The sequence below is a fragment of the Adelges cooleyi genome, unplaced genomic scaffold, assembly GCF_023614345.1.
Source record: "Adelges cooleyi isolate 19-005CV unplaced genomic scaffold, UGA_ACOO_1.1 ACOO_flye_CR_arks_rails_tigmint_CR_PRNA_167, whole genome shotgun sequence".
Lineage (NCBI taxonomy): Eukaryota > Metazoa > Arthropoda > Insecta > Hemiptera > Adelgidae > Adelges > Adelges cooleyi.
The window spans coordinates 267,503-282,492 of NW_026095824.1; the positions used below are offsets into that span (position 1 = coordinate 267,503).

General features: G+C 34.3%; 1 protein-coding gene across 2 annotated transcripts in view; it reads right to left on the reverse strand.

The window, feature by feature from the left end:
• The window catches only part of LOC126832800 (GATA zinc finger domain-containing protein 10-like), a 33,916-nt gene that overhangs the window by 12,367 nt on the left and 6,559 nt on the right, over nt 1–14,990 (reverse strand). The window contains exon 1 of one of the 2 annotated variants that reach the window (XM_050563754.1): nt 6,875–7,167. The exons of the other annotated variant lie outside the window; for it this stretch is intronic. The gene's annotated coding sequence lies outside the window, so the exon portion shown is untranslated. Of the gene's footprint in view, nt 1–6,874; nt 7,168–14,990 lie in introns of those variants that run through there. 2 annotated transcript variants of the gene reach the window in all.

Consider the following 14,990-nt stretch of genomic DNA (forward strand, 5'->3'; position numbering starts at 1 on the left):
CAACTGATCAAACGAAACGGTGCAAAACATCGCACCAATATGGCCACATTTACTTTTTATGTACATATTGAACGCGCATATGCGTTATATTTTTAATCGATTGTCGAAAAAAAAATTGTATTCAAGAAATAATAATACCTATTCGTGAACTTCGTTTGCATACTATTTTAAAAAACTCAGAAAAAAATGTACCGATTTGATATTTTTGACGATTATAATATAAGTGGGCTACCGTTAAGCGATCAAATATATGCGATCACCTTATGCATGATTTATTTTTAAAAACCCAGATAGGAATTCGATTTTCGATGTACACCGTACTTCCCAGTCAAATATATTAATAAATTTACGTATTGTATGATTTCAAACTCGAACAGTGTATAATACCTATAAGGTTTCATCGAAAAACTAAGGGGCTCACCGATTTGCCCATGGCCAATATTATTTTTTTAAAAATCATTAGAATCTGCCTATTAAAATATTCAATGATGATTTGACGATATTCCACGTATAACAATGAATTAAGATCATGCAAGTAAAAAACTTTTAGACAGCTATTTAAATCAATATAATTTGGGACGTATCCTTTTAAAATGTTCTTTTGATAGTCCAATGGTATGTATGTTTACTGCGAGACTTCATTCATGAGCACAAAAAGTTCTCTCATCGTGCGCCGGGGAGATTTGACTTCGGCTAAATGCCGAAACAGTCGTAGGTTAAACAATAGTCGTTTCACGTGAAAACAATATTTTTTTTTACTTGCGTTTCTGCCAAAAACACCAAGACTGACGCAAACCCCTGTTGCTAAAAAAAAAACTAACGTTTTATCTGAAACAGCCAACAGCAGCTTATCCATAGTTACGCACTAGCCGGCTTAACGACTCGCCATAGTTTTGTAAATTGCCAGCCCGTTGATTTAGGAGCTAACCATAAGAACGGTTAAAACTGTATACGTAGAAACTATTTAGTGTGTGCTGTAATTTACCGACGTACTGTTTAGGTATTATAATATGTTACGTGACGCGGGTGAACGAGTCGTTGACAATTATTATTACACCTTTTCATGTAAATAAGTATAATTATACTAGTGACAGCCGACGGGTGCAGTAAGTCGGTTTGAGCCCGCTGACATGTGTATTTATAATTATAAATGCACTGTGGGGTCTAAAGAAATATAAAACTTCTGGTAAGGTGTTTTACGTTTTCACAGTAACAAACCAAATTACATAGTACATAACCGGGTCGAACTGCGCCCTGGGTAAGACCTGGGACATCCACGAAGGAAGTTTTCACGGTCGTATCATTGTCGTGCGAAAATGGTCGTCGGTTGATTACAATTTATAGTAGAACACAGAATTGATTTACAACGAACGAGTCGCGCCCGAGATAATTTCTATTATAATGATACGATTCGACATGATGGCAACGCCGCACCGAACGCGACAGTATATTATATACATAATATTATTATGTGTATATTATAATAACTAACGACATGTAACACACATATACAAACGCGCACAAGAGTCGATTAAGTTTGATTTCCGGTATTGTTTATCCGACCAGCAAAAAAACCAAAACAAATGATTTTGCTACCGAAAAAACATAATGCTTCCCATTGTTTTTTTCTAAATTTATTTATTTAATGTTTTCGCCTCATTTCACAGTCTGTCGAATCACGCGGTCCGTCCGTCCAGTAATCATTGTACATAAAATATCCTCCCAAGCTCTCTCTCTCTCTGCACTGTTCGTTTACACTTTGCTAGCCTATTTACCGGCCGGTTGAAATTGAAAAAAATTAAATTTGAGTTTGCAGTTTGTAGAATTAATATGTATCACGTTGTGTGGTCGCCATGAAGAAAACTTTAATCATTGTATAGGATACGCATACAGTTTAATTTTACACACCAAATAGTTGCATAGCACATGTCTAGAGGTATACTGTACAAGAAAAATTAGCATGAGAAAACCGAGAGAGACCGGAGAGGGTCGGGTAAAACAAAAAAATGAAGGTAAGTCGTTTATCGATGTCGTAAGGTCAGACAGGAAATCCAAGCAAGACGCGACGGTGGTGAAAAATGTAAATGTTCCAGAAAAAAAAAAATAATAACCGTTGCTACCGTTTACACTCATAAGTATATAATATGTGCATTGTACATACATACATAATAGTGTGAGTGAGTGTACGCCGAGTGTATTAACCCACGTGAAACATGGCAACGCGGACTTCTATTACGTTATATTATTTTGAATTCAACAGGAGGTGTGTGATTAATATTGTGTACATCGCCAGAGGACTTATTATTATCGGCAGAGGTCGGTGTTTTAGGAGTACACAAAATTCACACGGCGCTCTTTTGATTTCGAATAAAAATTTAAATTGTGACTGTTCGTTTAACTAATTCGGCTGCGGATTATATTGGAAAAAAAGATCAGTAGTGAGAACTATTAGTGTGTAAGATACTGGAGGTAATGATTAGATATGTATATTTGCCAGAGTCAGTGTGATAGTTATTATTTATGTAGTCACTGGAGTAAAGCTATAGTGAACATCGTCGGTGTGGTTCGCCAAATGATGTACAATTGAACAACCAAAACAAATTAAGTGTAACAAATTTAATAACTTCACTTTATGACACAATGTCAAACACATTATATTTTAGTTAAACGTATTTAAAAACATTATTGAACTTTATTATAGCCAAAAAAGTATTAACTGTTTAATATTTGTATTAAAAAAATATTTAATCAATTAGATCCTCAATCGTAGTCCTCCTAGTGTATTTTTTATCCATTCAGGTGATACAAGTGGGAAATATGAAGACAAAATAACTTAAAAATAATTTACTAATTTATATTAGAGACATATAATAATGATAATAATATTAATAATATAATAATAATAATGATAATATTTAATTTGTGCATGGTTTTTGTAGCTGAGAACTTGGATCCAAATCCCATAATCGCGGGTTGGGCTAAGTATAAGAACTTAAAAACCAAGCGCGCGACTTGCACATTCTTCAAACAAACACACTAACAAGCCACCCTAACGTTTGAGCATACCGGGAACTGGAAAGTAAATTAATCATTCCATTTTATTGAAACGATCCGTCGAAATGCGTGGAATTAATAATATTATAGCATTTAAATCAATTGGATTTCACTGTAAAGCCAAACAAAATTTTTGTCGTTTCGCGTACAAGTTCAGCTTGTTGAAATACAAAACGTTTTATTTAAACATTATCACTTAACTGAATAAAATATTACAAAACAAGACAATCTTATAAACTAAAATATCGTGAGTGGTCTTCAGCGGTCAGCCTTATCGAGTCAATATTTCGACTACTGTAACCATATTATGGGAGGTATATTTTACTATACTCATATCTATTATCAACTTATCAGCTATTATGTTTCATATGATTAATGATCAATTCGAAAATGTTATTTACGCAGTACGGCGTCTACAGAAGTATCTATGAGACCCGGTATACTTACTATACACGATACAATTTTTTTCCACATTGTAAATATTTTATATAAAACTGAAAAATTCGAATTTCACGCCATATGTAATCGCAGCCCGTGTAAATCGCAGCCGTTTATAGAGTTATCGGTGTTTGTTTTTTATGAAATTCCATCCTGGCGACACACGTTAACTCTGTGACTAAGTATTATATGTATACAGGCCCGGTCGAGGGCGCGCGCATAACCCATTTTATGCGTTCCTATACTTCTGTTATCACGATAAATCTACATCATAATAATACACACATTATGTATAGGGAACGTTCTAGAAAACTGTTAGTGTGTGAGTGTGTGTGTGTGTGTAATGAGAGAATCGCTTCATATCTCTCTTTCCCTCTTTTGTGCGGTACACGTTAATGCACTGGGCCTTTTTTGTGTGTTGTGTATTCGTTTCAATCACACGCCAAACGTCTGTGCGGTTAGAACGCGGCGGAAAAGCCGACAGCGCTGATAACCCGTCTGGCCCTTGAAAGCGATAAAACAAAATACATGTAAACGAAAAACAAACCGCTTTAAGTAGGCGTATTTGTTGTTGTACAGAAGACAACCTCGAGAGAAGTCCTGTCGAAGAAACCGACGAGTCGGATTACATACAAATTTACAATTTAAGTTGAAATCTTGCAGCCACAGAAAGTTTATTTGTTTGTGAGGTATATTATGAAAGAAGTTTGAAATTTATTCATCTATGGCCGTCCGTTTTCCAACTGGTGGTTTCGGATTGAACTGTTTAGTGTTATTGTTATTATATAGTGCTCACAGTTACAACATGTTTAATTATTTCAATTACCGACTGCCTGACTGACTCGATCTATATTTATTATCATTTTATAGCTCAGGTATTAGGTTAGGTGCACGGGGACCTTACCTAAAAAATATAATATAGTTCCGACTTTGGTTGCGGGAACGACGGCTTTGTAAAGTTCTAATCAATGCTGTACAAAATTACCAATAAATTACATAACTCAACTTTTTTTTTAAGCGAATCACGTAAAGGACACTGTTGTTATTATTACTATTATATCATATTGTTAACATTTAATGTGTACGTGTGCGGTATGTATGTATTATATTGTTGTATCAAAGCACATTGAAATACGATCGCACACCGGATATGGTTCTCGGTGCAGTGCGGAAACTAAATAAAAAAAAAAACCTTGCACCCGCCGTTGCACCGGCAAGTTACCAAGGCCATAGCCTACCTTTATATTTATAAATTATACACTGGTATACTTTTTTAAGTATAATTATTGTAAGTCGTATTTTAATAATGTATGTGATTCGCGATGATTAGATGTATTACAATGTATGTCATAACTCTTATAGTCTTATCATATTGTTACTGCCGAATAGGTACTTTTCAAATGGGAGGATTTAGGGAGTTTATTTTTTATGATTTCGTTTATCATTATTAGAAATTTTACTACACAGAAAATTACTTATTGGAAATGTGATTCTATTTATTAATTATTATATATGGACTATGCGGTGAAAAAAATAAAAACTGTCCAACGCAAAATTGCAATACACCTAATGCGTTTTCCATTACCTTTATAAATGTTCAAGCGCAGTAATTAATTATCCTAATCAAAAGCTACCTGTGACCTATGCTAATGTTGGGGAAATGACACTTATGTATTAATTATCGTGCTGCGTGGCTACTAATATGAAACGCCGAAATCGACACGGACAAAGGTCGCCGCCATGATTAAAACCGTCGTAATTCGTTTGATCGAATAAATATGTGTATATTCGTACCCGTTAATGTATTAAAATAATTAAAATATTTTTATGTCAAAATTCAAATTGTCACAGTTCTTTGTAAACGTGGGAAGAAAACTGTTTAGCCACCGTCTCGTGACTTTTACAGCGATAATAACAACAATACATCAAATTATGATTATTCCACTGGGTTAATAAATCATTAACGAAACCAAGACGTCCTTCTTTCATTTTTTTTTTATAGCTTAAAATAATTGATTATGAGTAATTGGTATAGTGTATATTAAGATGTTGAGATTTGTCGCGAAGGTTTTTCGTCGCAACGCCAATAACAATCATAATAATAGGCAATAACTTTTATACCTTTAAATCGTTTATCGGGCCAGAACTGCCGGTGGATTGTGGCGGGGATGTGCCAAATATCTATATAATATATATATGTGTGTATTTTATATTATTATTATTATAGTGAACTGTTTAGTGTTTATGTGTACGTACGGATGTGCGCGCAGTAGCTGAAACCACTTGTTGACGGCGACGGCGGCGTGGCGACTCGACAATAAAACTATACGTATGTGTATATACAATATACATGTATAAAATGTACATACGCAACAATAGAGTCTAAACATCATAATATTATTAGTACACGATATTCGTACTTGATGCGACAATACAAACGCGACCGACAGTTAAAGTCCTACCGTGTACATATAGTAATAATAATAATAATACTATTCCTTAGTTACCCCTATGAGCCATTTATTCACAGACCCTTTGCGCCTGTAACGACTGGGAATATTATGAATCGCAAAAGACCTACGCAGAAGCCACGAAGTGGTGCTTACATTACTTACATCGCGTCACGGGTGTCGTATTCCGAAACCGTTTCTATGTTATCTGTTATACATGTTTTATGATTATAATAATATTATGTATGTTCACGGACAAGTAGAACGTAACAAGACCGATCCGAGTAACTCGAGACAATCAACGTGTCAGGCCTTAAAGTTTTTGATCACTGCGAAACGCCGCTAAATTGATTCGATTATTTGTCATTCTTCATAAGATTTGTTTTAATAGTTTCTAAGCAAGGCAACGTATTAGAATTAAATCGATTTTAAAACGTGATGCAAATAACGTGTTACAGTTCAATTGATTCGTGTTTCATTTTTACATTTTTAACGGAACAAACTGTCTTTCTAAAATCTAAATGGTTAGACGGACTGAAACTTTTTATTTTTTTTTTCAATTGACAATGGATATAGAACGGTAACCGTTAAAAAAAAATTAGAATTGAGGAAAATAATTTGGGTTTAAGTAAGCATTGGTGTATCAATTTTACTACATCTGGGTCGGAAAACCAAAATCAATGTAAATTTACCGTCCGATTACCAATTCTAAAAGTTTTTTCAATTTTATGGCTGACACGAATGATTTTTACGAAATAAAAATAAAATGTTCTATTCTTTTTCTAATATTAAATACAAAATAGTTGTTTTGAGTAAATATTCGACTCGTCAGTTGAGTACGACTACCGATGGCGAGGTCAAGTTTGATGTTTGTATACAAGTTTAGACCGGTTAAACAATTAAAAATTACGTATTGCGTTAAAACTACTTACGTGAAGACCGACGACGTTTCAATCGAAATTCGCGATGCAATTAAATTTTGTCCATCGACTTCATTGTCAATTATGTTTGTGATCAATACATGTCGCGATTGTTGGATAAGATGTCTACCGGACGATTAAACAGTTATTATTGTAGTACTGTTGGACTAGCTGAGAAAATTTTACGCGGCAAACGACGACCGTTGGAACGGACACCGGCAACGACCACGACGCGACGGTACGGCACACTCGGGTAGACGACACACTGCGTGTGTGCGTGGTGAAGCGCGCGACGGCGGCGGCGGCGGCGTTGAGCCTCAAGGCTGTTTTACGCGTTAAGTGCCACGCCCGCGCCTCCCTCCTGCCACCGCCACCGCCGCCGCCGCCACCGTTAGACGGGCGCGCGCACGCAACCGTTGTGCCGCCACTGCCGCGGCCGCCGGACGCCCAGTACGTCGCCACCGAATTTCTGTCGCCGCCGCCGCCGCCGGCCGCCACTGGGCTATCTTATCGGCGAAACTTTGCGGCGACGGCTACGCGCGCGCGTTATTATCGATAACGTTCGACGGAAATACGAATCGCGCACACGTGGTCGTCGCTGTCGATAACGGACGGAAAACAAATCAATCGTTGACATTATTATTATTTTTTTTATTGACCGTACTGTTTTTTTTAACGTTTCATTTGTGTCGTGTCCAGATTACAAATTATCATCTGTTAAAAAAACAACACATATTATTATTATTGACCGTGCGAAAACGATTGATCCGAGTGGGCGCACTTGGACACAATTATAACGATAACGCTGTTTCCGTTTTGGTGGAGGCGCCATAATCAGCGCGCTGGCCGAGGCTGTTGCTAGTGCCAATAACGTTTGTTTATTTTTCGCAAAGGGTTACCCGTAAAGGTCATACGAATCGGATACGGTGCGACGGCAACAGCTTTTGGGCGACTTAAAAAATATACATTGGCAAAATATACGTAGCTGCGTTGTATTAATAGTCTACAGTGAGTCGTACGAGACGGCCGCGTATCGGAATTTAGCACTTAAAAATACTCTACCCGATTCAAAGGACAACAAAATAATACAACGTATACAATACACATACGACATAATATGTTTTGCTGCAAGTAATACAAGAGCATACATATAATTTAGAAATTGGAAATAAATAAAAAAATGATCAATGAAATTCAAATTACCGACACCACCGGCAGGGAAGAAAAGGTGTTGACTCTATATTATTGTTTTAGTAAAAAGTAAATCCTTATATCAAATGTATGATATTAATATCAATTAGTATGGTACTTGTGTAATACATAGATAGAAAAGACCACGTGGGTGCCTAAAACAAAGATGGCTGGACATGAAACCGGACTGGAATGGATATACTATGGGCGTAGTTTATAATGGAGTAGGTTGGTTTTGGAAGCAAAGAGCCTCAACGCCCGAGAAAAACAATTTATTTAAAATTGCTAGTGACGGACGAGGTCCCATAGTATCCATCTGGAAATAACTGATGAATGATTATTAAGTAGTATAATGCTATAATTTATTGAAAATTAAATCAAAGTAGGAAACTACTAGACACCCTCGAACATTCTGTATCCGTCACGACTCTATATAATTGATACATGAAATTGTTATATTAATAGATATCTATTTTGCTACTCAATTCCAATGTCAATAAGTTTAGACGAGTGTATTTCCAACCGACTATACTGATTTAGAGCTACTACTTGATGGCAATACAAAACGAATGGATAAAGTATTCTGTAAAGTATACTAATTTTTATGAAGCTGGGAGTTATCTAAAACAAAAGATAATTAACTGTTGATTTGCGGTTTTGTTGTGTTTTGCATTATGATCTTCGGCTAGCTGCTAATGTCGACTTAAGCGATTTTAGTTATCTTTGTTTCTGTGTATTAAGTTTGATGCAACTTTAGTTGGTCGGCTATAACGCGGACTCGTCAAATCTATAATGGATACACGAGCGTACCTTCTCAACGAAATCAATTTTAATCTCTTCTATGTGCATTGTCTGTACGGGGAACTGGCGGCTTAACAAAAAAATAAACTTGAGCAAACATTTCAAAACACAAAAGAGCCTTATCTCGGATATTGTAATTTGTTCCTGATAACTCTCGAGCAGTCGTACTCGTGTACTTTCTCTCGCACTACTTTCCTGGGCGCTAGCCCTTTTTATCGCATCGTTTTTACCGGATGTTTCTGTTTGACACACGAACATACATATTATTATAGGAGGAAGAGCAATATTCTAGACAGAAAGCGGCGACGTTATTGTTTTTTTTTTATATTATATTGTTTTTTTTTTACTTCGTTCTAGCCGGCGTGTTTAACGGCTCTCTTTTTCGTACTTAAAATTTATCGCCGTCCCATTTTTGTTTTTTACAGTAAAACGAATTTCGAAAAACTCCACCGATATTGTAATATTGCTCGATTTACATCGACACCCTACACCAAAAATAATAATTATAATATTATTATCGTCATTAACCGTCAAGTCGTCAACTCTTCAAGTATATATTATAATATTATTGTTTTTTTTTTTCAGAACCGAACCCGGAACCGAGGTCGACCAATAAGAATCGTAAAACATATTTGTTTGTGCATAATAGGTATAATAACAATAAACATTTATGCGGTAAACGAAATATAAACGCACAAACCTATTTAAAATAAAAAAAGTGTTTATACGTCAAGCGCGTTGGGCAATACCGTGTCGCGTTATTATACCAATATTGTGTATAGTACCTAAAACATTGATGGCGCCATCACAATATTATTATCCTCTTACGGGAAAGCGCTCCGAGTAACCCTTTAAGACCGACTTGTAACATATATATATATATATATATATATATATACGAGTATGTATATTCAGTCGTTTCGGCTGCCGTGTAGGTATAATGTGGGTTTCGAGACCTTTTTTTTATGTCGTCTCTCGGGAGAGGGGAGCCGTGCGTTTTTTTTGTACATTGTTGTATTTATAAACGCGCGTTTAGCATAATATTATTATTATTATTGTATAGTTAAGAGCAGCCCATGAATATTTCAGTTTACTTGGCGATATCGCGACAACGAGACAAGTACATGTACACTTATATAATTTAGGTGTAGTGCACGGACAGCTCTACACGATGACACGTTCCAGAAAAAGTCTATGCTGAAGGAAATCGACGGGCAACGGCACTCGACAGCCGACGTGTGTTGGAGAACGATTTGAACGCGTGCATATGCATACAGCACACACTCAAATCGTTTAAACGTGAAAACCGCGTGCAGTTCATATGTGCCACTTGTATCCAAATAACGCGTGATAACTTCAGATACCAGAGACCCTCCACCTCCTGACCAACTCTTAAGAGATACAAGCCAATAAAAAACGACACACCAGTCCAAAAATGCACATGATGTGTCTCAAGTTCCGGCAAGTTCCGGTTATGGTTGTTACCGAATTCTGTTGCATCCATACCTATACAGTTACATTTTAATGCAACTTGATGTATTTATAAATTAAACTATGTTTTTTTTGCGATTAGGTAACGCTGATTGACGGGGGGAATTGTTTCTGCTCGCTCCCATAAACTGTAAATGGCCAAGAAGCTTCTGCTAAATACTAATATAAAGCGTAGAATAATTAAAATATTTGTTATAGGAGCGCAGTGCCAAACGCATGATGGGACCGGTTGATGGTAATATTAATATATATGTCCAATTTACATGTAAACGGGAAACGGCGGGGTTAAAAATCGCGATACACGTGTAACGGCTGTATTAACAACTTATGGCTGTTATTATGCGAGCGCATTGTTTACCCTTCAAATTTACATAATTTTATACATTCATTATGCGACGCTTATTAAAATTGCCCGTGACGTATGTATTTAAAAATATTTTTCCGTTTTGAATTTCAGTATAGTTATCTATTATCGAGCGCGTTCACATTGTAGAGAGAGTACAAGAGTATAGCATGTATAATAATATATGATTAAATGTTACGACGTTGTGTCTGAAACGACGTTAATAGTTATTATTACATTTAAGTTTTTCGCACCTCTACCGTTTGTCTGTTGTAATATTTTTCAATTTGTTTTACTTATATTATGTTGTGCGTAACAAGAATAATATTTATTTTCAAGTTTAAGTAAATATATATCTTTAATACAAATTACACTTTCAAAGGAACCTTTAAACTTTAAGACGGCGTCTGTTTCTACCCCACCGTTCGAAGTTTATTTTATGTGTACCTAATTTATTATTTCGCCGACCGAGTAGTAAGCCTACTCTATCGTAGGCTACAATGAAGGAATTAAAAATGAAAATATATCATACTAGGCATTTTTCGAACATTCCGGACTATGGACACATAATATTATTAGTCTCGTACAAACAATGGCCCGTACTTTCCACGGTAACGAGTCTGCGAGCACACAATAAAAATGTATAAGGATCTGTTTCATTTTTTTTTTTTTTTTTACAGAAATCCCCTCCGGTAAAATCACGTGAGACGGCGACGTTCGTCGAAAGTCGACCGCGACAATAGACTTATTATGTTTTAGTTTTTTTTTTCTTTTCTTTTTATTAGAAATATATACAGTATACACACATTAGGTGCGTGTTGCAGCGGTGCTCCGGAGATGCGATAGCTTGTGAACTGCAGGTGGGTGTGCCCGGCTCGGTCTGTGACGACTATATTATAATATACTAATACTGCAGAAGCGGGTTTGTCGCTTTCACGGGCGTGTAGCGTACGATCAAATAATAATAAACAGTCTTTTACACCAAAATACAAAATTCGGTTCGTCTATAGATGAAAATTGTTATCGACATAATCCATATATTATTTATAAAATGGTAGTTTGAATCGACAACAAATTAAACGGTTTAGTCTTGAAAATAAGTAAGTTACACTAGCTTCAGCAGCGTTAGACTCGGTCGGATTCGAAAGGGACGAAGTTTTAAAGGAAATTTGTTCCCGTCCAGACTAAAGTTATTGTGATGGCATTAAATTTTCTCTTTTTTTGTACTCCGCATAGATTAAGTAAAAACGATAAAATTGTAATTGTTCGCATGCCGACGGACAATGACCTACCATTTCCCCTTTGAAATACACTCGTGTTGGATCAGCTACCGTTTTATTTATTGAATAACTTAAAAGAGGTTGCCGCTTTCCATTTTTACACCGCGTGCGTTCGACCGGTGAACGATGACCTATGTCTACCCATTTTTGCGCGGTCCGACTTTGGCGAATGTTTGCCTTTGCAAAAACGTGTACGGACGATAACGGACTTAACCATCACGTGGTTCATGATTGAAATGTTATTGTAATGGCGTTAAAAAAAAAAGAAAAAGGAAGAAGTGTAACGTCCTACGACCGAGGATGACGCACGGGAAAGAGAGAGACAGTCTGAGTGATTGCAGAACGAAGGTGAACTTGGCGCGAGATAAGATAAAAACATTTTATCATTAAAAACGCTTTAGTGTAGATATATTATAAATGAAAAAAATCATATAATATAAGCGTATTAGATTTAATAATTATAGAATGTACATATAAAATTACGATGGTTTCGTTATCGCCACACCAGATATTATTATATACCATACATATATATATATATATATATAAGAGTTAAATGATAAAACAATATTGTGTAATAACCTTTAAAAACGTGTTGGCCGTCACAATAGGGTATTCTTCTGTTTTTCTTTGTCGCGCTGGAAGTGTTACGCATTATAATAAACGTGACCTGATAGGAGTAGCATTTTGTTTTTTTTTTAAATTAAAATATTTTAAACTTAAACCATTCATTAGTTTTTAATGTCATTTAGCAAATCATATTTTATTTGTATTAAAAAAAAATCAAGTAAGTAGAATTTAACACAGTTGGTTGGTCATTATTAAAAGGTTAGGTTATAGTTGCTAAATGAATAGCGTTGAAAAATATTTACATGTTATGAATAAATTTGAGTTAAACGTATTATTTTTGGTATGAACTACTTTAAAAAAATATATTGATTTTTTGATAATTGACAAACAAACGTAAAAGCCTGGCTTGTAACCTAAACTGAATATATTATTAAATTCCGTATAAATTGACTTAATTTTATAAAACAAGATATACTACTTAATAATAACATAGAATAGTAAGTTAACTGTATGATTAATTATATCAGCGGTTTCAAAAAGAAAAAAATTTTATCTCGTGATCAAACATAAAAAAAATTAAAACCAAATCTCCTTGAAACTGCTTCGAAATTAAACATTTGAATGAAATAAAACATTTAAACAATTGCTTTACGTTCTAAAAATGTTAAATGTAACTTTTTCAAAACAATCATCAGTGAGAGTAAATCCTTTAAAACAAAGCTGCTTTGATAAATTACTTGAAGGGTAGATAATAATAATAAAAAATAAATTAATTTCCGCTTATGTTCCCATTCAACAAAGCATTTAATAAAAAACTACGAATTCTATAGCGTGAATAATATGTTTAAAACATTTTTACTAAAAAAATATATCTTGCGGGATCCAGCATAAAAACAAAACAAATAAATTTAAAATAAAAATAAGAATTATTTTTGTGCTGTATGGTAGTAGGTATTGTATATATACATATATTATATGATATTATTATGATAATGTGGTATTATTCTTAATTTTATATAACTAGTCAAAACATTAGGAACAAATATAATATAATATATCATTAGACATATATTAATTATTATATAATACCATATTACACATATGTTTCCTGTTCCAGACAAAAGTGTAGCAAGTCCTTAGGGGAGGAACGTCAGCGTGGCGTAACGTTTATATGCGTGAACAGCTTTATTAAATTTAATCAATAATCACTAGTATAAGTGTGACAAATGTCAAACTGGTATGCCTACAACGTTTCAGTATGTATCGAATAATACCGAAATAGCGGTGAGTAAATTATGGATTAATTGAACAATTATAGAATTTGATTGTTGTCAGCGGTTACACTACGGTATTTTGGTACCTACACGTTAAATGTTTCACATCTACAAGACATATATAAAATAAACGAATGAAATTTGTATATTAAATAATTGTTTAAAGCAGTTATTTATATTGTGTACATGTTTAATGTTATTAAAGGGGTTCTTAGGGGACCAACAGTTCCTCCTCATTAGTTAATAGTTCGATATAAAAAAAACCTATATCTGAGTAGAACCCGGTTTGCTATTGCTATTGTTAAGGAAGGTTGTTTTTAGTTAAACAAATATCAATTACAATTTTAGATTAATTATTATAATGTTGCATTCATACATTCATTAAAAGACACACTTGGTGATATTCTTTAGGAACTAAATAAATCGTATTGTTTTATATTTTAAATTAGATATAAGCCTAGTAATAATTTCTTTGTTTAAAAAGTTTTTTTTAATTTTAGATATTGTTTACTTGAAAGTAAAAAATCAAATACTCCTGCGCTTACTATGAGTAACATGTGGTATGATATTTATAATTACTTTTATTTAGGAACAATACAAAATAAATTATATATGTATTTTTTATAGTATTAAGAACAAATAAAATATTTGATTCTTAATTAGTTTTCATTGGTCTCATCTATAACTTATTGTAGTTTGTAAAATCATCGAGATTTATGTCTATCACCATTCCTCGAAAGACATTCATGAGAATTATAAAAATCTAGTAAAATATACTCTTAAATCTTATTGCAAGCCAATCACAGTAGTACCCACTCAAGACAGTTAGCTAACTGATGACGGCTGTAGATGGCCAACTGGGAAACTTTAACGACCAGCTACCTACCTACATTTAAAATTTATATGTTTAACAAATAAAAAAATAACGTAAGACACATCACGAACGTTTTCAAACTTTATATCCAAAACATTATTATTTATGCATATTGATTTAGTTTAAAGGCGGAACTGAAAAAGCGAAAAGGTATAATCATCGATACCTACTAATAATATAGTATAACCATAGTATTATTTTTTTAATTGCTATGTTTAACATCAGATTTGTTTGGCAAATCCTTCGACGGATACTTTGTGTATATGATGTAGATAAAAGTTAAGGGTTGACATTTTAAAAAGTT